Source organism: Anabrus simplex, chromosome 2, assembly GCF_040414725.1.
Source record: "Anabrus simplex isolate iqAnaSimp1 chromosome 2, ASM4041472v1, whole genome shotgun sequence".
NCBI lineage: Eukaryota > Metazoa > Arthropoda > Insecta > Orthoptera > Tettigoniidae > Anabrus > Anabrus simplex.
The window spans coordinates 178,300,889-178,328,409 of record NC_090266.1 but is presented as its reverse complement, the minus strand read 5'-3'; the positions used below and the strand labels follow the sequence as shown (position 1 = coordinate 178,328,409).

At 38.2% G+C, this 27,521-nt stretch overlaps 1 protein-coding gene across 1 annotated transcript in view; it reads right to left on the bottom strand.

The window, feature by feature from the left end:
- Lap1 (leucine rich repeat containing protein 7 lap1) overlaps window positions 1–26,819 on the bottom strand; it is a 472,349-nt gene extending 445,530 nt beyond the window's left edge. Inside the window, exon 1 of the mRNA XM_067139879.2 lies at window positions 26,689–26,819. The gene's annotated coding sequence lies outside the window, so the exon portion shown is untranslated. The remainder of the gene's footprint in view (window positions 1–26,688) is intronic.
- Window positions 26,820–27,521: the final 702 nt, after the last annotated feature.

Here is a 27,521-nt window from a genome sequence, read left to right as displayed (position 1 = left end):
AGTATTGAGCTAACAAAAAGATTTGGCTCTAGTATCTGAAGTTACTAAAAAGAACAAAGTTGTAATATTACTCTCTACCGTGCATGACACAGGCACAATCGACGAAGCCTCAAGTAAGTCGCATATCATTCTAGACTATAATGCCACTAAAGGGGGAGTGGATACCGTGGATCAGATGTGTGCATCATACACAGTGGCAAGGATCACTAAAAGATGGCCTTTGGTGATCTTTTATGCTTTGATGAATATGGTTGGTATAAATTCTCAAATTGTTTTTCAGTTCAATGAGAGTAACCCTAAAGACAGGAGGATTTACCTCAGGAATCTAGCTCTTCAACTGATGAAAGAGCAACTGAGTGTCCGCGCGATGATGCCAAGCATACCCCTATATATAAAGACATTTCTCATCAGGTACCGTGCAGAAGTTGTGGAGGAACCTGTGGAATATACCAAGAAAAAACGAGGCAGATGTCAAGCTTGTGGACTAGCAAAGAATGTCAACACGACCATAGTGTGTGATAAGTGCAGGAAGTTTGTTTGCAAGAAGCATGCTAAGATTAACCATCTCTGTGAAAGTTGTGTTGTCGCGAGTAACGATATCTAAAGACTAGAACGCTGTCTCCATAACTTATATTATTAATTCTGTAAATAATACGATGGCCAAGTTACCATAACATTGTATCAGCAAATAAGTAAAAAAATAGAGTTTTTAAATTCAAATATATTAATAAACTATTTAAGAACGTCCCTAAATAAAAATATTCAGGTATAAATAAACAAGAAACCAATTTTAAAATGAAAAACCACATGGCGAGAAAAGTGCGCCGCGCGCCCTCTCAAGTTACAAGAGAAGGCGCGCCCGGCGGAGGTTAAATACTGATTTCCATGTCTGTAACATCGTCAGTTTTTGAGATATAAGTACCCTCACAAAAAAAATCAACTCTTTCTTCACTCCTTTTTACTCCCAAAAGTGCCTTTTCTGAAAACAAAAATAAAACTTATTCCTGTATTTTAAAAAGACTTTCCAAATACCAAGTTTCATGTCCGTCACATGTTAAGTTTCTGACATATACTGTAGATATACCGGTACTCATTCAAAAAATTCACCCACTTTTACATTTTCCCCCCTAAGTGGATATTCCAAAAACAAAAAATAAGTTTTTCTTTAATTTTAAAGGAGATTCAAAATACCAACTTTCATGTCAGTTACATCTTCAGTTCCTGAGATATATGTATCCTCAAAAACATAATTCAACCCTTTCCTTACTTATTTTCACGCCCCCACCTTAAGTAGATTTTCTGAAAGCAAAAAATTATGTGTTCTTTTATTTTTAAGCGAGATTCCAAATACCAATTTTCATGCCTGTAACATCTTTAGTTGTTTAGATATAAGTATAAATAGTTCAACAATTTTTTTAATTTTTACAACCTCCCACCCTTAAATAATTTTCCAAAAATGAAAGAATACCCCTTCCTTTATTTTTAAAGGAGATTACAAATACCAATTTACATGTTTATAACTTCCTTAGTTTCTGATGTATAAATACCCCCATACAAAGAAGTCAATTTTTTAATTCATTCACCCTCCTTAATTGGGTTTTACAAAAACAAAAGAATACGTGTTTCTTTACTTTGAAAGGAGATATCAAATACAAATTTTCATGTCTGTGACATCTTCAGCTTTTGAGATATAAGTATCCTCATAAAAAGAATTCAACTTCTTTTTCACCACCACCCCCCCCTTAAGTTGATTCCCCCCCAAAAATGCGTGTTTGCCGGGCTGAGTGGCTCAGACAGTTGAGGTGCTGGCCTTCTGACCCCAACTTGGCAGGTTCGATCCTGGCTCAGTCCGGTGGTACTTGAAGGTGCACAAATACGTCAGCCTCATGTCGGTAGATTTACTGGCATGTAAAAGAAGTCCTGCAGGACAAAATTCCGGCACATCGGCGTCTCCGAAAAACGTAGTTAGTGGAACGTAAAACAAATCACATTATTATTGTTAAAATGCGTGTTTCTTTATTGATAAAGGAGCTTACAAGTACCAATTGACATGACTGCAACATCTTCAGTTGTTGAGATATATGTATCCTCATAAAAAGTTTTTAACTCCTTTTATCACCCCCACCCCCAAGTTGACTTTCCCCAAAAATGCATGTTTCTTTATATTTAAAGGGGATTCCAAATATCAATTTTCATGCCTGCAACACCTTTACATCTTTTAGATATAAGTATCCTCATACAAATAATTCAACTAATTTTTCAATTCTTTTACCCCCCACCCCCCCCAAATCCTTAAGTGGATTTTTCAAAAAACAAAGAAATACGTACATATTTCTTTATTTTTAAAGGAGACTCCAAATACACATTTTCGCCTCTGTAAAATCTTCAGTTTTACAGATATCACTATTGTAAAAAAAGATTTCAACCCCCGTTTCAGTCCTTTATACTTCACCCCTCCCCAGGCTTTTCTGGCAACAAATAAATACGTATTTCTTTATTCTAAAAAGGGATTAACAAGACCAATTTTCACATTTGTAACATTAAGTTTATGAGATGTATTGTAGATATTCTCATTTTAAAAATTAACCGCCTTTTTCAGTTCCAAAAATAAATTATCGATGTTTCTTTACTTTTACAGGATATTCCAAATACCAATATTCACGTCTGTAACAATTTACGTTTCTGAGATACACTGTAGATATAGTCTTTCTAAAAATTCACGCCTTTTGTCACTCCTGTTCAACCCCCATTAATTAGATTTTCAAAAAACAAAAAAATAATTATGTTTTTCTTTATTTTTAAAGGAGATTGCGAATACCAGTTTTTTGTCTGCAACATCTTTAGTTTTTAAATACAGTATCCTCATAAAAGGTATTCAACTAAATTTTCACCCCCCGTTAATGGGATTTTCCAAAAACAAAAAATATGTGTTTATTTTATAAGGAGATTTTAAATACCAATTTTTACGCCTGTAAACTCTTAAGTTTTTGAGATATAGATAGGCTCATTTAAATAATTCACCCCCTTAGCAACAGAATATCCAAATATCTTCCCTTAGTGTGCACCTACACGCTAACATAAATGTATCCCCAAAATTTCAATTCTTTATGTCCAGTAGTTTTGGCTCGGCAATGAGGAATCAGTCAGTCAGTCAGTCAGTCAGTCAGTCAGGACATGTTAATTTATATATTGGGCCAAGCAGACCTCACTGTCGTATTTATGTATGTGTTTTGTGAGTGTGGCGTTCCAGGGTTAACTTAGTTTTCTGGTGACTAAGTTTTCTAAATCTAAATTTCTCTAGCTTCTGTTTGGACCTAAACTTTTCCTGTCTTAAGCACTAAGTAGCATGGCTTAACCTCTGTGTCACTGGACCTTAAGCCCTACTAAGTTTTACTACGAGTCTTGTACTGTGAGTGCTTGAATAGGGTCCAGCCTCCATTTCATTTTGTTCTCAATCTTTCCATTAACCTTTGTTTTCCATTGCTTGGCCACGTAGTATGAGCTTCGGCTCCTGTGTTCTGGAACTTTCAATCTGTTATTTGGAGTGGTTCCCCTATGAAATAATGGTAGTGAGTGTAAAAGCTCTTTAATCTTTTTAAGTGCAAAAAAGTAATGTTCTGCTAAATGTAACTAGAGAAGTTCTGACATGAATTCATTAATCTAATGTAAATTCGATACCCACTGTAAACTGTAAATCGCTTTTCAGGTTTTGTGAGCCATCTGATATGTAACTGTTCTCATTTTGAGGTTTGATTTCCTCCTTGGTAAATTCGTTCTAGAAGCTTCAAACTTCTTTCTTTTTGAACAAAGTAAGGTTCTAGATTCCATCCGTTGGGGGACTTCATTTGTAAAGACAAGTGCCTCACTAATTAATGCCAAAGATTTGTAGTTTTATAAAAACTATTGGTCTAGCTTCGACTCTATGTCTTATGTGAAAATGGGTCTCTCCCCTGGTTGTGAATGAACTAATCTTCAAGTTTGTCCATTTGTTATCTATTGTTAAATCTTCATCACTGTTGTGGTTGTTTTCTGAAAACATTTTCCTTCAGTAAAGAAAGGAAAAGAAAATCTTTGGCAAATATATTTTTCAAAATTTAATCTTTGGTTCTTGCTTTGTCCAGCCATTTACCCACATGCTTCTTTCCCTCTTTGGACCATGGAACAAGTGGTAGCAAAGCATGGTTAAATGGGTCTGGACAAAGCCCCTTTTGACTACTTTTGGTAAAATATTTGATATGAACTCTGAAAACACTGATCTTTCCTTTCTTCTCTAAATTTTGAATTTTCTTCACTTTTCATCATGTCAAACCTTCAGGGCATTGTAGTTCCTTGATACCTCCACAAAGGGGAGCTCATTTAAGAGCTTATAATTAGGAAAGTGCAATCTAGTGGCACGATCAGTACAGATGTACCATGCCTCAAAGAGTCTTTGGAATCTGTACTCCTATCTTTGGGGAGAAGGAAGTTGGAGAGTCACTTTCTGTTAATTCTATTGTTGCCAAGCTCACTTCTGTGCCTACTTGTTTTTTTTGAAGCTGGTGAAACCCTTAGATATTCTGCTTAAGTGTGTATGTACAGGCATGCCTGTTCCATTTCACTGGAGATCTACTGTCCCTTGAATTCCACGATACCCTTCTATAGTCTGCTGTATCCTTGGGTTTTGTAATGCCCCATTTTATTGGTACAAATTTCATGTCCCATTCTGGTCTTCTGAGGATGTAACTACCTTTGAACTTCTCTAGTTTAATTTTGTGGGGATTTTATTAGCTTTTATGCTTGTTTTGTTATGCTCCTTGCCTTTACAGCGTTTCTGGAATACCTTTCTTTCGGGTCCTTCACCGCCTGCCTTTGATCCCTATTGATTTTGTTATGGTGCTAATCTTCTCTTGTTCTGTGCTTGTGACCATGATTATATTGGAAGTGTGGTATGCTGACTAACTTCTTATGGCTAGCCCCTACCATCTTCAAAAATGTTTGATGTTGTGACCTTTAGCTCCTAGAATTTTCCTGGTCTTTCCATTTGTTAAGTGCCTTTCTTCAGTCATGTGTTCTTAATTACTACCCCTGTGTTTCTTCTGAATTATTACTTATTCTGAAATTATGTTTTTGGTTCTTTATTCTAATGCATTTTACTGCCCTGTTTTGATGGCCTTGAGAGTAATATGACTCTTCCTGATGGTGCATTTTTCTCTTTGTATATGTTGTGTTGCCTTGCAGGGCATTTGAGATTTTCAAGGAGAGTATTTGACATTGTTTTGATTGGTACATCTTTTCGTGATTATCTCTGGGTTAATTAATTATGAGAGGTTTTGTAACCCCTGCTCTCATGCGGGCAGCTGTTAGTGAGATTGTGAGGTGGTTTCTTTGTGCCCTGTCTGTATTAGTGTGTCATGGATGTTAGTGGTGTTGCTCGTGGATGGTGATCTCAAGGTCTGACATTCCTTCTGGGAGGAGGCTTTATTATGACCACTTTCTTTTATCAGTTGAAATCTGTAAGTGGGTTATTTTTTGGGAGTATGCCCATTTCTATCCAGACTAGGACTTGTTTAAATGATGTCTTCCAGATGGATTTAATTAATTTTCTGGTCTTGTACATTTCCTTGACTTGATTTCCCTTGTACATTTGCTGTTGTTCTTATGCTTGGAATTGATGACCTATTTACTCTTGTTGATCTTGTACTTCTGAGTATGTTTATTATGTTTTGGTAGGCCTTCCTTCTGTTTGCTAAGTCATCATGTGTTTATTTATTGTGGCGTCTGGTTGATTACCTACTCAGAGCCTCAAAGATTTTCAGGGTTCACTGATCTCAAGTTAAGCCGCCTAATGGACTTGGTCCTTTCTTAATTGTTTCTGATGCCATTTGGGCATCTTTTATTCCTAGAAACCTGAGTAAATTTCCTTTCTTTTCTTATTTACTGTAATTTATTTGTATAGCTGTAAGTTTAGTATTTTTCAAGTTAAATGTGGCTGTTCTAGAACCTCCTTACATTCAAGCTTTCTGAAGGCGTTAGCCATATTATAGTACGTTGTAAATTTTCTCCCTGTAATTACTTTTTTTTTTACAATTGCCTTTACATTGCACCGACACAGATAAGACTTACGGTGACAATGGGATAGGAAAGGGCTAAGAGTGGAAAGGAAGTAGCCATGGCCTTAATGAAGACACAACCCCAGCATTTGCCTGGTGTGAAAATGGGAAACCACGAAAAACCATCTACAGGGCTGCCAACAATGAGGTTTGAACCGACTATCTCCTGAATGCAAGCTCATAGCTGCGTACCCCTAACCACACGGTCAACTCACTCAGTAGATGTAATTACTTAGGGTGCATCCAATATTAAAGTACTGTAATTGTAAGACTGTCATGATTTTTTTTTCTTTGCTGTAAAATCTTACCTACATCAATTTAATTTCTACTAGCTACCCCAACCTCGATACTTGAAAGTTATGCACTCAAAAATGCCTCTCGTTCAAACTTATGCAGCCACATTCAACTTGAATAAATTTCTGTCAAAACATATTTTTGTCGTCGAGTGGTGCTGTGTTTCAGTTCGGCTATCAACACAGTGGGTGGTTTTGTCATCTGGATTGGTGATATGCAGTTCTGCCCTGGGTCCACATAGAATGTGAGTTTGTGCCACCTTCTGGCCTGCCCAGTTCCTGAACCAAGGGAACTTATTATGAAGTGTGTCTAAGGACTCTACCTCAACATGCCTTTTCATATGCAGTCTGGTACCATGGTCCTTGGTTGTAGCTTCTTTCAACCCTCACCATCTATCACTATACCGGGTGTTCAGTATCTCACAGTACTTCGGGGGTGCAACTCCTCGGGTTCGAACCTTGGTGGCAATGGCCAACCTTGCCGTCAACCTTGGGCACTGCTGCCCAGACTTTGATGCTACTACCTACTCACCTCTTCTGCCATCAATCATCATTTCAATGGCTTGATACAGACTTTACCTCAAGATTTACAAAAATGTCCTCAAATTTTCAGGAATGAAGAAAAATTCTCAAATATTCACTGCTTCTTTTAGAAATGTAAACCTTAAGAGGGGGAGGTCTGTGACAATAGTACAACCTCTCCCAGAGTTTGAATTACCACTACCTCAACCAACCGCAGTGTAATCTAACCAAGACTGCTTGAACACTACCACGTCCAATAAGCTTTATGTATATTCACAAGATGTCACCACTATTGTTTCTAAGTGCCACCTAGTGAACTGAACTGTAATTAATCAATTACCATCTAAAATAAAGTACAAAGGTTTAATCCACCTACTCAATATATTTACAATAATTGCGATGTCCATAAGAACATTACAATATATTACGAGGTACTAGTTTCGACCCTGTGTGGGTCATCATCAGCCTGGCCAAGATACATATGGATATGCCAAAGTCCTAAAGCAAAAGTACACGGTGAAATGAATATAAAAGAATGAACTGAATATGTGATGGAATGATATACATATAAAATGGTGAACCACTGAACTGTTATTTATAACCTTGAACAATTACCATCTAACATCGTCTCAGAGACGTAATCAGCCGCTGAGATCGAAGAGCCAGACCACGTCTCAGAGACGTCCTGAACTTTGCCACGAGTTGGTGTCAATAGATTGGCATGACACAAATGTATGGTAGGCCTAGTATTACGCTGTTCTGTAGTCTTCCTTCAACGTCTTTGGAAAGAAGCAATATCGATACTGTTGTTTATATTTCCTAAATTTTTGAAGATTAGCTGGAGTGTCTTCCGCTGCTGTAGATATTTGTCAAAATGCCTGCGTATAGATGTAACCATTTGAGTTGGATATCGGAACTTACTCGTGCGAAAGTGGTGATAGTGAAAGAGTTTATGAATTGTGATTGCAATGAACCACAAAATAGTGATACTAATTTGGATAAAAAATTAAATATCACACTGCCGTCCACATGAAAACGACCAAACATTCATGCTGGAACATGGTCAACTAAAAGCGACTTTGAGTTGGAAGATAATAACGTTCCAGGTATATGCAAATTTATTACCGTATCATCTCTATCTCTAGTAGTTACTCGTAGTCTGGGTGACAGACCTCTGCATTTGAGGTTTTCCCACGTGTTCTGACGACGAATTCTGAATGATGATAACGGCAGAAACAAACAAATAAGCAAAGCAGTGTTTATCTAATCCTGACTATAAACAAAAACTTTATGATGATAAATGGACCGACACAACTAATGATGAAATGAAGGCTTACTTTGCACTCTGCATTATTATGCCTCAAGTAAGAAAAAGCATTCAGTGAAAATGAACTGCTCAAAGAGGAGCATTGTTGAAACTTCGCTATTCAGTAAAACAATGCGCTTTGTGCGTACCTTACTTATTTCACGATTTTGGTATTTTTGTGCTAATGAAACTGCCCATGCATGATAAACTAAGAAAAGAAAGAAGTGCTGTGGAATACCTAAATAACCAATTTCAGTCCATTATACTGAGCCCTTATTGAAGTGCTCATTTAATTAATCAGTCATTTATTCAAATATACAGAGAATATTTCATTTTACTAAGTACTAGTAACTGGCAGGAAACATTATATTCAGCAGCACATGTCGAAATTTCTGCAGGGAGCTTGGAGCTCGGGTTTGTTTGCTTGCCAGCTAAGTTTGCAAGGTGGAATTTCGACATGACGTACACAAAGCAGAACACGGAAACAATAGAACTCCAACGGACAACATTTCGGATGCCCGGCGAGAGGCTAGGGTAGCCTACGAGAGATGTTTGAAGTAAGCGTCAGGTACGCGATGTGTTGAGCCAATGAAACGATAGAGCCACCGTCGATATGGCTAGGCATTGGTCTAGGGAAAAGATGGCCCCAATCGAGGATATGACGGCGTCTTCGAGGAAGAGTTAATAAAAACGATGACTGCGTCGGTTAGTTACCCTATTATTCGGCGAGATTCTGTGCAGGTAACATCGTAAGAAGAAGTTTTTATTTACACGAGTGATCGTGTGGGAACTTGTAAAATTTTCTTGGAAGACGCTCAGTCTGCATTTAATCTATTCAAGTTTCTCTAATACTGGGAGAATGACATTTAACTTACGATTACAAAAGGGAGAGAACAGTTCCATTTAATCATTTCAAAATGCATAGTAGCCTGCCTGTGTAAATAGTTTCTGAGGACATAAACTTTACAATTTCCTGTCCAGCCTTTTATAAATGGGAAATACTTCACCTAGTTACGGGAGTAGATAAGAGAAGCGGTTCCGCGACTGAATGGGAACTGGTTTCACGGTCAGTGGAAATTACCCCCGGCTGTAGTATTCTAGTAACCGGCAGGTTGATATTGACCTACTATCTGCATCGTGAACGAGGGGATGTTTTAGACGACATCCGGAAGCAGAAGCAGCAACGGAAAATACGACATCACCTTCCTACCCCTCGATGGAGACAAAAGGACTGATCCAAGTCTTTTCTGAAGGCAGCAGCATCATCATCATCATCATCATCATCGATATGGCTGGCTAAAAACAAGATGGGGTCGGATGTTTCCTGAAGACGGGCGGCAATAAGTAAATGAAACAGATGAGTACAGAGTTTATAATGTAATTATGTGAGTGTGAAAGTGTTCAAAGTTGCAAAAGGGGGGTAGGTTAGTTTCATATTTAATTTCAGTAGATGTAGCTTTGTTGGGAAGGACTACGTCCTATTTAAAGTAAATGATAGGAATGGATGATAGGAAAACTTAAAACGGTCCACCTTTTCAATACAAAAATGTTATAGTTTTTTTATAACATGTATTTGCACTTGGAACTAGTTTCAACGCTGTTTTGCGTCATCATCAGCCAAAATGTGGGAAATAGGCCAGCATGTAGGCATTTATATTACACAAGGCGTTACATTAAACAATACACATCTTACAAGGAGATAAAAACAGGGACGAATATGGAAACAAATGAATCGTTGAGAAAGCAAAAGTTATACATATTAAAAATAACCTTAACCACACATCTTGCAAGCGAAAGTGTTCTTCTTGAATGATTCCTGAATATAAAACACACGCGCACACATTTCTGAAGAGCCAGCAGGCAGGACAAAGTAAAGTGAAACCTTAAGAGTTCTTCTGAGAAGAGTTCATCATATTTTCTATGTTCCGACTAACTAATGAAGTCTCCCTTGAGTTCCTGATAAACATACACAACAGGAAATTCTCCTTCACTCTCAACAATAGCTATAAAGACCAACGGTAAAATTTCATTTTAAATATTGTGCAGAGACGTGAAAGCATGATCTTGAACATGATATAACTCCTTCATATAACCCAATTTTTTACACAAGGTGTTACATTAAATAATACACATCTTACGAGGAGATAAAAACAGGGACAAATGTAGAAACACATGCATCGTTGAGAAAGCAAAAGTTATACATATTAAAAATAAGCTTAACCACACAACTTGCAGTGCGAAAATATTTGCCTTGAATGATTCCTGAATACAAAACGCACGCGCACACATTTCTAAAGAGCCAGCAGGCAGGGAAAAGTAAGGTGAAACCTTAAGAGAAGAGTTCATCATTCTTTCTATGTTCCGACTAACTAATGAAGTCTCCTTTGAGTTCCTGATAAACATACACAACAGGAAATTCTCCTTAACTCTCAACAATAGCTATAAAAGACCAACGGTAAATTGTATTTTAAATACTGTGCAGAGATGTGGAAGCATGATCTTGAACATGATATAACTTCTTCATTTAACCACCTTTGAAAGTCTCTCTCTGTATTACATAGCTTCATTAACACACCATTCTGTAGATGCACAAAATAATCTTGTAATCTTCACAGGTCCGGTATTCAGCTCGACAAGAATATAAAATAGGTATTAAGGAATACGTTGTTGAGAGTTTGGAGGTTGACTGTGCCAGTATTTGTGGTGTATTGTTGCAGCGTTACGTGTAGGGTGGGGGCAGGTTTCTATGATGTTTATTGCGGGACATGAGGCGGTAAAGCTATGGCGCGAGATGAAGAGGAACAGAGCGTGTTGGATAGTTTAGGTCTGGGGAGCGGCCACTGTTGGATTAGGAGGGGAGAGGGGAGGAGCGGTAGGGGAGGAGGAGTGGAAGGAGGGGAAGTATGGAGGGTGATGTGGTGAAAGTGTGTGGCGTGACAAAGTATTATGCATAATCTGAAAGACAGATCTGTTTTCCGGGATATTCATGTTTTTGAAAAATTCAATGAGAAAGTCGAATAGGATCTTTGGCTTCTCTGAGATATCATTTAAGTTTAGGTTGGGATTGAAATATTGGTCTAAATGAATATAGAGGTTTTCAGTGACGTCTAGGAAAGAACCTTTGTTTAGAATATCTAATACCTCAAGATCTTGATTTATTTCAGTAAAGTTGTGCTTACATTCTTTTATATGTAGGCCGACTGCGGAAAAACGGTTGTGTTTTATGGCATTGACATGTTCTGCATATCTGATTTTAAAGCTGCGTCCTGTTTGCCCTAGGTAAGAACTTTTGCAGTCTTGGCAAGAAAACCTATATACACCTGATTTTGAAAAAGGACTACTTTTATTTATTGATGAAGAGTTATGTAGGATCTCTGTGCTTCTATTGTTAGTACGAAAGGCTATTTTAACGTTGTGTTTTTTAAAAACGTTAGTGACGTTGTAAATTTCTTTATTGAAGGTAAATGTGGAAAACGTGGCAGTGCTAGTGTTGTCTTTTATTAGGGTGGTTTTTGGGCGGTGTCTGAATTTATTGATTATTCTTTCAATAAAGGATTCATTATATCCATTGAATTTTGCTATAGAGCGAATGGTGTTCAATTCTTTATTTAAGTTTTTTCTTGACATCGGAATTTTGAATGCTCGGTCTACTAAGCTATTATATGTAGCCGCTTTGTGTGTTTGGGGGTGTAGTGAGTCATTTCTTATAGTGGTGGCCGTTTGAGTGGGCTTTCTATAGATACTATATGTGAACGAAGAGGGGTGCCTATTGATTGTTAGGTCTAGGAAGTTGATGGAGTTGTTTGTCTCTGATTCTAAGGTAATTTTAATGTCATGATCAATGTTATTAAGGTTTTTGAGGTCTATGGAGCGTTCATCTAGGATTATAAATGTGTCATCTATGTACCTAGCCCAGAATTGGATATTAGCAAATTTGATGTTATTGTCGATGGCGGTGTGCTCTAGGAAATCAAGGTAGATCAGGGACGACATCGAAGAGCACAGAAGAGTATCCCAGAAATACTTAGATGAATTGGTCAGGAAGGAACGAGAAAAGGAACAATGGAAGGAGGCAATTTTGGAGAGCGTCGCAAGAAGGATGTGAGGGAGCCGAGAGTGAGGGACTTCAGCACGAGGAACAAAGGAACAGGAGGAGCAATTTAAATCCGCTAGCTCAGGGATTTGATTCTGCGCAGGGAAAAAACGCAAATTTTCTTAGGGCAGCAGGAGACGGAACGGCAACAGCAGCAGAAGAATGAAGTATAGGTCATCGCGCAGATTGATGTGTGGGTGGTTGATCCAGAAGAATTGGTTACCGATATCCAGAGAAAGGACGAGATAGCCACGAGAACATTGCCGATTATACATGTGAAAATTGCCAATATTGCTGTTAAAACCTTGACTGATACGGGGGCCTCAATCAGTGTGATCTCCTTAGACTTAATAAAGCGCATAAGGACGGAAATACAAGTGCGTACCATACCGCTTTCAAGTGTGAAAATAAGAGGGATTATTCCAGATAAAATTGCTGTCTGTAAGGAACAGGTGTTCCTCGAATTAGAAATTGGAAACTGCTATTTTACCATACATTCATTGTATGGTCTGGACTAGTCTGGGGCAAATTACCTTGATGGTAGAAATGGGGACAATACTATGTCAGTTATGATACGGCATATTTTACACAGCATCTTCCATTTTAAATTGGTATTCTGTGTTACAGATATATCTAATAATATTAAAATTCAATGGGTTAACTTAGTCAGAAAATGACCATGTTTTATGGTTTGTTTACATGAACTCCTTAAGCTGTTTTTGAGCTGTCACTACTGCCTAATACTTACTTATCAACCAATAAGATTAATGCCTTATCATGATATGTTCCACCATCAGACAGTTTAATTATGTCATTTTCAAAAAAAAAAAGGTCACTCAGTTAGCCCTACATAGAGCTGTGAGTTAGAGCCTTAAGCGCCAATCTTTACCGGGACTTTCAGAGTGCTACGTTAATTGAGGTGGTCCCCTTCGGGGGCCTCATGATGAGGCTGGGGCTACAGCGCAGCACTTTATCTACGTGTGGCAAAGGGAAGATTCCAGCGTTCCCCTTAGCATGTAACTGTTAGGTCGATCTGTGTTTCATCAAAATCTAAATGTAGGGTTTTTCTCTCTCTCTCTCTCTCTCTCTCTTTTTTTTTTTTTTTTTGACTTAAAATGTAGGTTTTTAGGCAGTCTATGGACTTAATGTAATATCCCCTTGGGGGCTATGTAAAATATAAGGACACATGAGTGTGTACCCTCATTTCCCTTATTAATTTTGTTTTCTGGTGACTAGGTTTTCTAAATCTAAATTTCTCTAGCTCCTTTTCGGACTTAATCTTTTCCTATCTTAGTCACCAAGTAACATGGCTTATCCCATGTCACCGGGCCTTAAGCCCTATTACGTTTTAGTATGAGTCTTGTACTGGGAGTGGCTCCATTTCATTTCATTCTTAGCCTTCCCATTAACTTTTGTTTTCCAATTCTTGGCCATGTAGTATGAGCTTCAGCTTGTGCATTTTCAATCTTTCAATCCATTTTTTGTTTAGGCTCTCCTACAAAATAATGGTAGTGAGTGTAAAAGCCCTTTAATTTCTTAAAATGAAGAAAGTAGTGTTTTGCTAAATGTAACTAGAGAGGTTCTGACATTAATTCATTAATCTAATATCAATTTGAGGCCCATTAGGCCACTGTAAACTGCTGTTCAGATTTGGTGACGTATCTGATTTGATTATATTAAAAAAAAGTTCACCTTTACAATACTTAAAAGTTTATTCTTAAATATCATGTTAAAGGAACATGTTTCATTCATCTTGGGGACATCTTCAGCCTTATAATCAACAAGTTATATAAGCATATTTAAAATGTTGCTACAATACGCATGTCTCCACCAAACTTAAAAACTATCTATTCAATGTTGTGTCTTTGTGTATCATTAAACAGCAAGGTGGCAACATGCAATTAAAATTCCACTTGAAAAGCTTAGTAACTGATCAAACTATGATAAACTCTGATAGAGTGCCTTCAAGATATTCAGTATACAGTATATATATAAAAGCTATAGTGGAATTAACTTGAGAACATACATTATTTTATAATCTGAAGAAAATGTCATTGAAAGAGCTTAAAATTTTTACTCATATTTTTCAGCTGTAGGCCTGTATGTTTCCATTTTTACGATAATAATCAATAGTAGCATATTTACACCCGTAACTCTTGCCATCGCATTATTCACATACATACGTATTGGGTATGGGAAGTAATGAACTCGGGTTGACACATATCTTGAGACCTTTTGTGTAGCAGGAGTTATAGAAGAGAATTTTTTATTTTTTATATTTACACAAATAAACTAACAAACTCAATGGCCACAGGAACAATGCTATAGCAAGAATAGCACAACACCCAACCACTAAGATTCAGACATCATGATGGGAGGGACAGACACTAAGAGAACTGCTACAACTGCCAGCTGACATTCCCAATGATATATGTGGACACACAATTTAAAGGCTTCGGTCTCCTTTGTACGGCCTGGGAAGTCCTAATGCAACATATCAATACTGTACATGTAAAATTCTTCGGCTCACAGATATTCACATCCTCAATACAACTATGAATTTCCGTCAAGAAAGTTCTGACAGTCGTACATCCTTAGGTTCTACAGATTGTGAAAGAATTAGGGCAAAAGGGAAGTAAAATAAGATCTAAGACATTTGAGAACTGGAGTAATAAGCCTCATAACAGAATGGGAGTATTTCTCTTAAGCAACAAATGCCAGCTTAAAAATGTATTATAGACCACAAAGGCTTGACATGCAGTGAATGGGGAGATGGTGATGATTGTTTTAAGAGGAAGTACAACTAGGCAACCATCTTCTATATAATACTAATCAGAGAGAAAAAAATGGAAGGGATCCGACACTTCGAATAACGAAGGTATCAGCCAAAGACAGACAAGGGCCATGAAGTGTGTGAAAATGAAAGACTTCCTAGGTCTTGAGTACCGTCGGGGTCGAAAAAGAACAAGAGTTGAACAAGGGAGGTAGGACAGGTTAGATAAAAGTGAGGAGCCTGGCACAAGTAAGCGGAAGCAATGCCAGGACTCAGCTAAGGGCACCGTGGTTGCCGACCCACGCTCTCAAGTTAAGAGCACCTAGGGAAAACCATCTTCAGGGCTGCCGACAGTGGGATTCGAATCCACTATCTCCCGGATGCAAGCTCACAGCCGCGCGCCTCGAACTGCACGGCCAACTCGATCAGTAAAAGTGACGTATCAGGACATCATATTCCCTTATGTTCTTGCCACTAGAGAACTTTTTCCTAATTTATCAATTGGTCTCAAATTTTTAACAAATAATCTGCGAGTATTATTAAACATAGATACAAACGTACAACTCAACTGATCCAACAGTTTTCAAGATTTTTTGTTTTATTAAGGGTTTTTCAAAAATCATCTTTTTTATAGTAAATTTACTTTAATGTGTTTGAAAAAATTGAAGACTGTAAGTCATACTGTAGTCAGTTTTGTATAAGGGTTTTTGGGTATCTTTTGAGGTACCTTTAAATTCATTTTCAAAATTTTGAATCTTTTTATGGAAATAATTACAACACACATTTATCAAGATTTCGGTTCGAAATATTTCTTTTTTTCAAAATGATACGCACGACTGTTAGCACTGTTAGGAGTTATCTCTAAACATTTCATCCAATTTGGAGGATATTTACTATGAAAAAGTCATATTTAAATGTTCAATTTCACAAAGTAAAGATAAACGCAGTCAAAGTTACACAACACAATCGTCCGCCGATCCTCGCTCTAAAATCCACCTGCGCTGTATGTTATTCCTTCCTTCCTCTTTCTAGCTTCCTCAGTGTGTATAGCCGTCAATCTGGATGCATGTCTTCTTTTTTTTTGAATTCTAAGCACCGCTTTGCCTTTTGCTTCCTTCATCGCTCGTCTCTAACTTCGCTTCTTATTTGCTGATAGTGGAGTGGTCTCTGTTCTTGTTGCTTCTGTCAGGTAGCACCCTTGAATGAACTGTGAAACAGCTTCTGTCACAGCTAGTTCAACTCTTTTCTTGGATATAAAAACATCCTTTGGGCAATTTCACCAGATTATACTATGGAGACATTCATTTGCATTTTGAGTCTTTCCAGCAGTGCATCTACAGAGAATTGTATTGGATGCCAGCCTCTGATAAACTGATATCCTAGATAGTCTCAGAGCAGTGTGACAGTACTTGGATAAAACTTCCCCAACAACCACTAAACCAGTCAAAATGTCAATCACACATCCAACTCCGAAGTTACTGGTAAAACCTCTCTTATGCCAACTACCATCGTAGCTGACTGAAATGTCAATGACGGATGCACCTGCAAGAAAACTATTTTCCTTTATATGTGCCTTGTGTACCTGCCTCCATGATTCTTCCAAAACACGATTGGCAAAAAGTTTTCCTTCCCTTACAATATGGTTCAAAACACTATAGTAAGTAAATTTGCTCATGATATTCATGTCCATGCCTAAACAGAATATTTCCACAGCAGCATATCCCCTACCAAAGCTGTTGAAAGATTCCACAATTTTCTTGTTCATGTCAAACATGCTCTTGTTATTTTGAGATTTCTGCTTCTGAGAGCATGTGTAGATTTGATTCAAAACAATACTACAGTTTTCATATTTCATAACCACTTTTCTAGAAAAAGTGAACTTATTTCTTACTTCTGCAGTTACACTCTCCTTGAAACATTTACAACACAGTGCATTTGTATACAGGGATCTCAGAACTCATATAAACAAACATATACTGGCCTTCTCTTCATGTTAATTTGAACCCTCAGAAATAGTTGCTTCCATCTCACATATGGGTGTTTCTTCTGCGTGGTTTGTAGACCACCTCCTAGTAAGCATTTCTTTTGCTCTCCATTTTAGTGGAGTTTTACATCTGACTTTAGGCATGATTGAACACTGAGTAACAGAAATAACACCACCGAAACACACTTCTGACAAGCTTGTTTACAAACAACTTCAAAGAACTTACGATCACAGAGCATAAATAAATACCTGCTTCTGAAAGAACACATACATATTCAAGAGATACCCAGAATGCTCAAGAGATGGCACCAAAGTAAAGATTTATTTTTCAGAGCAAACAAGTAACATTGTGACAACTGTCATCTGATGCCACGTCCACTCCTCAGCTGCACGCTAGTATTTAATTATATTTTTTCTACATTTCTCTTTTGAAATTCACAAAATCCTTTTGTGCTATGATAGCACATACATGAATGAACATATTTAAGCAAAAAAAATCACAAAAATTCAATATTTTATTGCCCTTGATACTAACCAATGATCTTGTCACTAGCCAATACTCTCACAGAAGATACCACAGGGTGCTTTGCAGCTCTAAACTTGGGGCTTATGCTCTCAGACCCCCTTTGCCTGCCCCTAGCCCAATGGTCTTGTCACTAGCCTAACCTAACCAGTATAGCCCAATGGTGTCACTAACCAGACCTAACCAATCTAGACCAATGGTCTTGCCACTAGCTGGATTTATCACATATTGTCATGTTTTCTTCACTAGCTGGACCTAAGTTCATAAGTGGCAGCCTTGTGCTGCACGCTGCAACATTATGACAGCTGTGCCAAGTTGGATTCTTAATCTCTCTTTTACAAACAAGTTAGAAAAACTTTTACCAATGATTAAATTTGCTGTCATCACTCCATAAAACTTGAAATTAATCTTCACTGGCCCACTTATTATACTCTTTTTCAAATCGCACTCTAATCACTCTGTTTTTATTAGATATGAATAGCATTCGAGAACGCCAACTATCATTTAAATCTTACTTTACTGGGCCCTGCCTTACAGAGATAACATGGAGTTTTATTCCACAATGCTGTTTGAACTAAACCACTTTTCATCATTTAACCATTTAACTTATTAATGTTTCATGAGGTCAACAGAACTGAAGCTTGCCGTTCAATTCTCTATACAGGTAACTAAAAAAGTAGTTTTGGGGATTGAAAACATACCATCAGAAGAGTTCAACATTCAGAAAGGAGTACAGCAAGGATGTCTATTGTCTCTTTTGTTATTTAAAATATACTCTGAAGCAGTCTTCAAAGAAGCTTTTGATGGCACAGAGGATGATAACATAATCAGTGGCCATATAATTAACAACCTTAGATGCGCAGATGATATTGTCTTGTTCGCTAACACCAAAGAATTACAGAGACTAATGGACCATGCAGGTGGAGAGCGTAAAGAATATGGCACGAAGATCAATGCAAACGAAAGTATCGGTTTGCTTTACGCCACACCGACACAAGATAGATCTTATGGCAATGATGGGATAGGAAAGGGCTAGGATCGGGAAGGAAATGACCATGGCCTTAATTAAGGTACAGCCCCAACATTTGCCTGGTGTGAAACCACAGAAAACCACCTTCAGGGCTGCTAACAGTGGGGTTCGAACACATTATCTCCTGAACGCAAGTTCACAGCAAGATGACCCAAACCACGCAGTCATTTGCCTGGTTAAACAAATCTAAACAAGACAGTATCTCAGAAAGTACCAACTCTTTCATACATGGGATGCACACTCAATAATAATTGGGATCCGAGGAAAGAAATTAAGAGCCATATTGAGAAAGCCAGACATGCATTCATGCACTTGCAACTTAACATCCACTTCAGAAACAGAATTTTCCGATACTAAGTGTTTTCGGTCCTTTACAACAGAGTGGAAGCAATGATTCTTGCTGAGGTGACAATAAAGAGAACAGATGCAGTTGTAAGAAGAAAGCCATTCTCTTTTCTGTGTTCACTTAATTAATATAAGTTGATTTTCAGTATGTTGAAGCACGGAATGTACCAGTACACTATGACATACCTATAACATGTCATTTTTTACATTAAAGTATACGAAGTGTTACATTTTGTGTTTTGATAAACTGAAAACTTACATGTTTTATAGATGCATTTGAGCTATGGTATTATGGAAATACTGCCTGAAATGAAACAGTAATATATTGTATGAATTAAGGAAAGGAAGCTACAAAATCTATTAAGGAAAAGAAAGCTAACCGCCAACGTCCATTGAATACAAGGCATTTGAAGAAAAAGACAAGAGGTATAAAATTCTACAGGCCTTTGAAATAAATAACTAATGATAACCCTATTTAAGTGTATGTGGAAAGGCATCTTCTCTTTAACTGCTTAATACTTTTTTCTGTTTTTAATGCTTAGGTAAAAAAAGCTAACAGAAGCAATATATATATATATATATATATATATATATATATATATATATAGTCTCCTTATAAATCCAAACCGTCCAGCAGCGTTTCTACTCTCCAAGACCTAAGAAGCTGTATGGGAGGCGCGCGCATAATTCTTGACCTTGCAGGGAGCGTGCACGTGTTCGACCTAGCATCAATAGCCAGTCTGAATCTTCGCTGTTAACACGGTGAGACAGTTATAACTGCAACACCGTATTTTCGTATTTAAAAGTTATTTTAAATATGAGTCGGCAATGCATTTGTTCAGCAATCTCCTGGTGAAGTGCCACCTTCATGAGCACAGATTCACATAATTGTAAATAAAATTGAAACTACTGGCTCAGTGCTCAATAAAATCATGCACGCACACGAACAGTTTTAACAGAGGAAAAGCTAGATGACATTGGTGCGAATCTTGAAAGGTCACAAAATCAGCACAAGTAGTGGTATCGGTTTCGTCTGCACACAGAGCCAGAAAGTTGTTACACAACAAACCATACAGGTTTACATGGGCCCGTTGTTTAAAACCTACTGATCCAGCTACGAGAGTGAGATGCAGTGAGTGGTATCTTGCATCACTGAATAATCGTTTATTCGACCCACAGGTTGTGTTCTTTTCGGATGAGGCCTGGTTTCATCTTAATGGTCGTGTGAATAGCCGTAACTCTCGCTATTGGTGTGCAGAAAATCCTAATGGTATTTATGAAGTCCCTCGTTATGAAGGATGACACTTTCAGCATCTTTTATAAGGTAAGATTTCATATAAGATTGTATACACGCTTAAAGCAGGGCGGCCGTGCACATCGTAAGCCTTACATCTGATATGTTTTTGACATGCTCTATTGGTGAAAAATATCTAATTCCCTCCATGGGAATTTAGAATTTTCCATGGGGTTATGTGCTCAGTATTTCTGCCACCATGTGGATTTGTGTGCAAGGTCTTCCTTTGACGAAAGGAGTCCCATACACCATACCCTCCACAGTACCCCAAACAAAAAGAAGTTGGTTCAGTTTGGTGCAGTTTTACAGAGGAATGCCCTTCCTGATGCCAACCCTATGTGGAGGAACGTGTTCACTATCGGGATGTACAGAAACACTACCAATAGATGTCTCATGAGTGGTACAGGGTATGATATAGATGTTGATTTCCATAGGGAATCTGAAATATTTGTTCTGAAAGAGTAAATTTATAATACCAATATAAATGGTCTGTTATTGGACATTATTATTTTTTCCAGCTAACTCATTCCTGGTTGCCAGCGTTTCGCCCCCGTGTGCTAGGCTGGGCTCATCAGTTGGTACCTAGCACACCTACCAAGACGCTGGCTAGTGCATACTATGGAGGCCACTGCGTAGGCTAATTGTAGCCACCGGCAGTGCCAATGCACAATGAGAGACTTTGTCTCATTATCAAAAATTGATGCCTGCTTGGCCATCAGATGATATAGATGTTGATTCCCATAGGGAATCTGAAATATTTGTCCCGAATGAGTAAATTTATAATACCAATAAAACAATATAAATGTCCGTTATTGGACATTATTATTTTTTCCAGCTAACTCATTCCTGGTTGCCAGCGTTTCGCCCCCGTGTGCTAGGCTGGGCTCATCAGTTGGTACCTAGCACACCTACCAAGACGCTGGCTAGTGCATACCATGGAGGCCATTTTTGATAATGAGACAAAGTCTCTCATTGTGCATTGGCACTGCCGGTGGCTACAATTAGCCTACACAGTGGCCTCCATGGTATGCACTAGCCAGCGTCTTGGTAGGTGTGCTAGGTACCAACTGATGAGCCCAGCCTAGCACACGGGGGCGAAACGCTGGCAACCAGGAATGAGTTAGCTGGAAAAAATAATAATGTCCAATAACGGACCATTTATATGGGTATGGTACAGGGTATGCGCTTGTCGATCATCATTTGTTCCTCTATGTTTTTAATACATGATGCCTAGTTAATTTATGAAGTTAAAGTTTTAACATATCGCAATGGCAGAAAAAGAAATAAGAAAACTGTTCTGCCTAACTATTGTACTATTCCAATGTTCCAAAACCAAGGTTAATCACAAAAGTGGTTGCATGCGCTACGTAGACAGGACCTAAGAAATAAAAGTGTGACTCATAATATCAATGTCTGGTCGAAGCATTTTGCAGTTGAAGATTTTGACATTACTGAAACGAGTGAACGAGATAATTAATTCTAATTAAGAAATAATTTTATAAGTTAGTGACGTTCTGATTAGTTAATATGACCTATTTCAATAATTTTAACTGGGCTGAGTAGCTCGGACGGAAGAGTGATGGCCTTCTAAGACCAACTAGGCAGGTTCGATCCTGGCTCAGTCCGGTGGTATTTGAAGGTGCTCAAATGTCAGCCTTGTGTCAGTAGATTTACTGGCACGTAAAAGAACTCATGCAGGACAAGATTCTGGCACCTTGGCGTCTCTAAAAATCGTAAAAGTAGTAAGTGGGACATAAAAACAATAACATCCTTTGTTATTCAATGAGCCTCCATGGCTTATGCGGCAGCGCACCGGCGTCTCACCACTGGGTTCCATGGTTCAAATCCGGGTCACTCTATGTAAGATTTGTGCTGGACACAGCGGAGTTTGCACAGGTTTTTCCTGTCATTGTTCATTCCAGCAACACACTCCAATTTCATTTCATCTTTCAGCTATCAATCATTGCCCCAGAGGAGTGTGAAAGGCTTAGGCAGCCGGCACAATGCCTATCCTCGCCACCGCTAGTTGGGGCCTTCATTCATTCATTCATTCCATTCCTGACCCGGTCGAATGGCTGGAAACAGGCTGAGAATTTTCAATATTATTCAATCATTTTAGGTGAAAGGCGAAGACTTCAGGAGAACACTGTACCTTCGATGTTTTCATGGAGTGGCACCGGCACCTTGAAAATAATCCCAAGAGTAAGAAGATTTAGGTGTGGGGAAGCAGTCATAATACCGTATGCAGTGGTGTGCCCTGAATCATGTGTATGCTGGGTATTCAGCCCGAAGGCTGGTTGGATACTCAACAGGTTTACCATTAGCTGTCATAGATGGCCTAGGTGTCACTGAAGAGGCGTAGCAGGGAAATGAGGAGTGAGGTAGTTTACCGTTACTTTCCTCACTGAGCCAAAAGTTGCTATTGCACATCAGTCTGCCAAGCCCACTGAAATGCGTGCACCAACCGACCCTATGAGCGACATTTTCACACCATTAATAGCAGGGACTGGCTGCATAAGGAATGGCATTACTAGCGTCACTCATACCTCAGCCACTTTCATATTGTCAAAGCCAAGTATAAGACTGAGACAGGTCAATGAAAGTAACAATTTTATTCTAGCCCATACCAGAAGACATAGTGCAATGTAAACACTACATCTTGCCAGCAAAGGCATCCCTGAATCATAGTGACCTATAATATTACACTGGAGCACCATCAATTCTCGACTTCCTGAACACGAAATAATTCATCACTTCCAATTTAAAATATTTATATCTGTCTTATGATCTGAAACAAGGTCTTGAAACTCATGTGATGAAGGGAAATTCAATTCAGTAGTACTGATGTAGCCTCCAGTACTGCTCTCATACAAATATCGTTATTTATGTACATCTCTAACCTAAAAATATATATTACGCATGTTTTCAAAAGGCTATTTGCCCTTAAAGAATTCAATCGTAACAAAAACACTAAAATAAAAGGTTGGTACTTTTAGTCCTTCCCTTTCAGTCAACTTGTTTCTTTCCAGATAATTTTCTGCCCTTTTTTTTCAATTCCGCTTTCAAATCCGCAATAGTCATTTCACCAATATTATTTCCCATCTCTTTCAAAACATCACCAGAATACGGTAATTTCATTTTCATGTATTTGAAGTAAAAGTTTTGTTTCCATTATAAATTTAGAAATACTACATTTAAGTCTCATGTAAAACAACTGAGAAACGGAAAGCGCATACCGTGTATTACCATTATGCTACCTAGGACAAATTTTGCATGATACATCCCTATTGCACATTGGTAAAAATGTAATAATATGGTTGAAAAAGGGAAGTTAGGAATCCAAAATGACACAATTCGCACAGTGTCATAACATGCTACACAAGGCTTATTAGGTGCAGCTAGTGACATGACCATTGGTCTGGTTGGTTTGGATCAGAGGTGCTCAGCTGGGCACCCGTTGCAGCCGGGCTGGCCTGACGTAAATACAGGCAGCTTACATAGCAAGCATACGTCACAGTAAAGCGAGAGAGCGAACACACTCGAGAGGAATGTGAAGCGTCGACGTTCAATTGTGACAACGAAGCTCTCCTCCACTAATCAGCGAAATGTAGATTGCGGTACCGTACAGTATTTAGAAAACAAAACATTCTAATGGCCAGAAAACTGACCTTTTAGATGTTCTGGTTTGATTTATACTGTGCTCAATATGAATAGTCAGTTTTATTTTCTCATCTTCATACATTCCGAGAAAAACAACACGTTATCATTTTTGTGTTACAATTTACAACGATACAGGGTTTAAGCGTACAAGCTACGATTTACAATTCCTTGTAAGTAAATGACAGTATTTCCTTTTAAAAATAATAATTACATTCCTGTTCTTCATTCAGCAAAACGTAATATATTTACATAATTCGACAAGTTTACTGCTTGATTCTTCGCAGTGTTATGTGACTTTCCTTGTTCAATGAATTTCTGAAAATAGTACCTAAACCTTATCAAGTGTCCAATAATAATAGCTAGCCTCTAAATGGCAAGGGAGTTTCATCCTGAGTGAGGAAATAGATATTTACTATACAAGATTAAAGTACAACAACAATGATAACTGATGTTATTCCCGGTAAGCATGATTGGATTGTTGGTACATAAGGTAAGGTAAGGGTGTATTCTGCCCGAAGGCAGGTCCGAACCTCCTTAGAGGTATGCCTGAGCCGGAGTTTACGTACGGTAGGGTGGCCAGTTCCTTTCCGCTCCTCCATTCCCTTACCCCCCACCAACGACGCGTGGCAACCCATCCAAATCTTGACCACGCCCAATGTTGCTTAACTTCGGAGATCTCACGGGATCCGGTGTTTCAACACGGCTACGGCCGTTGGTATGTAAAGTACAAAAATATTTGAGATTGTAGACCTAACTATTTATTGTAACTGGTCAAAATACATAAACTGCAATGAACATAAATAGCTTTTGTTTTTAATGCTATGTGTTCAGGGCGTCGACGTATGAAGATCTTTTGCCCCTTAAATAGCTTATTCCTTTCAATGTAAATTTAAAATGACTTGGATTTCTGCCCTCTTTCTTTCATTTTTTTGCCTCCATTTCAAACTCGGATATCACCGCAGTGATCGAGACTGACCGGGAGAACTTCGCCCAACCTTCATGTCCTGTGACGTAACCACAACGTCACTGTGGCAGAATAGCATACCAGTACGCTCATCAGCTGGCTGCCTGCCAGCCCGCCCGCACGCTTCCAGTGCTGGGCACCCGTGGGACGATATGCCCAGCATGAGCACCTGTGGGTTACAATATTGGCTAGTGACAAGCCCACGAGTCACCAACTAACATGGTCACCACATGCTCTCCTAGTCATATATAGTGTACTACTCAGCGTTCTACATGTCAGGTAAATGTGCAATAAACACAGTATTTTCACACCTCTACTCATTCCTTGTACCCTAACGAATACACATGATAGCCGTTTCACAGCGCCCACAAGTGAACTGCGATGGTTGGCTTCTTTACCATAACCAGGACAGTTTGGTGGGTCCCACCCTTCTGTTACTTCAGGTAACACCTTCACATCATTTTTGTATGATTATCTCACTCCTAAACATACGCACCCATTAGTAAACCTGTATGTTTCAGTGGTGGTTGGTAGTGCAATGTGGTGTGTGCATATGAAGTGGTGTGTATTAGGACAAACACAGAAACCTAGTCTGCAGGGCAGAGGAATTAATCAGATGCACCTAAAATGCCCAGCCCAACTGGGAATAAATGATTATGAGAAACATCCCCACAAGTATAGAAATCATTTTCATTCAGATACTAATTGGTTGGCAAATGGCAAAGAAAAATATTAAATGAAGGAGGAGTGACTACGTACTGACAGATAAAGGAGTGGCTAGTAGGTATAAATAAATAAAATAGGTTGTCTACTGAGGTGACAGTAAGCATGGCATGAGAATACCTCAGATAATTGAATTTAACTATTTCAATTGAAATGATACAGAGAAACAGATGAAACCAAGGTACCAGTAAAAAAAATCATACAGCAACTTCTTCTATTCGCAGGGACATTGAGAATGTAATAGGCTATGCATATTCATTCTAAACTATTACGCTTTTCCATGTTGTCTGTATGCCTCTGCGAGTAAACTATGCACCTGCATAAACCTCTGTTTGCAACTAGCTCTGTGGTCTTGTCTCGTTCTACACCTCTTAACTTGAAATAATTAAAAGCCGAGTCCAACTTCCTACAATGAAAATAAAGACATATTCATATGAGTAGTATATGGGGAGAATGATCAATTACACACAGAAACTTTGGAGAACATTCACAGCGCACACAACAAAATTAATAACTATACAACATAACCCTACTTTTGTTGAGATATGTTCCTTCGGGTTTGTACAATGTTAAAGAACCTTGGAGTGAATGACATATATTTGAAAAATATTTATCAGCTATACAGGTAGAATAATATGTTTCTAAAACAAAGCTACATACTCGTTTTAAAACAAAGAAACATGAAGATATCATTCTGATCATCAATACAAAAACTGTGTTTGAAAGAAAGGTGGCACACTATTTGACTGACACTGACAGGTATGAAATTTGTGAAATTCCACACGTATGTACCATATCATTGAAGCTATAACAACGTAGTTTTTTAAGTTCACTTACGGTCTTCATGTTTTAATCCAATTTAACTATGGGGTAACTTACTACATTGTTACTCATAAACAATCAACATTTATGTAAAGAGAGAAGCATTAATAATAAATACCGGAACAGGCGGTTCAAAAGACATATCGTAACTTTTATTCCTGGAGTTGCGATGCGTACAGCCCCTATGAAACAGGGCAAACTAAGATCATTTGACAATTTGAAGGTTATCAACACCAAAAGAAAAATGTTTTTAAGTTAACAACATACCATTCTTTTATCACATATAAAATGCATTGGAAGACTATCTCAGGCGTACGGCAGTCACTATGTCAAGAGTCCAGTTCACGTGAAGTAAAATATTGACTAACAAACTAACACTGTACACAAACATAGCTGCACTTTGAAGTACTGTACTTATCAACCTACTCGCGAGTGGCAACAGATAACAGAATATCGATATGAAATCGATTATACATACATATACCGCGAGACGTCGTGACATCGAATATAACTATCGATCATGTAAAGAACGATTTTTATTCTCCTTGGGCAGGACCAAGACCAACTACAATATCTCAGACCTTAACCGACCTATCGAAACTGTCCGTAATGGCGGCAGCTGGAGTGCTAGCATGCGTTTGTTTCGATTTGTGCAAGCCGTGTTGTGACCAAATATTTACTGAAATTTGAATATTATTAATCGTACATTATATTTATTTATAGTCTTAAGAAGGTTACAGATCATCCTTCAGTGCCGTAAGAAGCTATTTGTTCTCAAAGAGCTTATTTATTCCAACAAAATCGGTGATGATAAGGTTAATGTTGATTCCCATGTTCTTCTCTGAAAGGTTTTTTCTTCATTTTTAGTTACCTATGCAATATGTTTATAGTTTTATGTGCTGTGTGCCTGGATGTAAGTAAGAGCTTCAGTGTTCCCGTTTCCAAAAGACCTAGTATTAAGACAAAATTGGGTTAAGAGCATTCGTAAGGAAAACTTCGAACCGAATCATAGGACTAATAACGTTGTGTGAATTAATCTTTTGAAGTCAAGTGTATTGTCAGGGAAGACATTATATACCCATAGAAGGTGGTGATCTAAT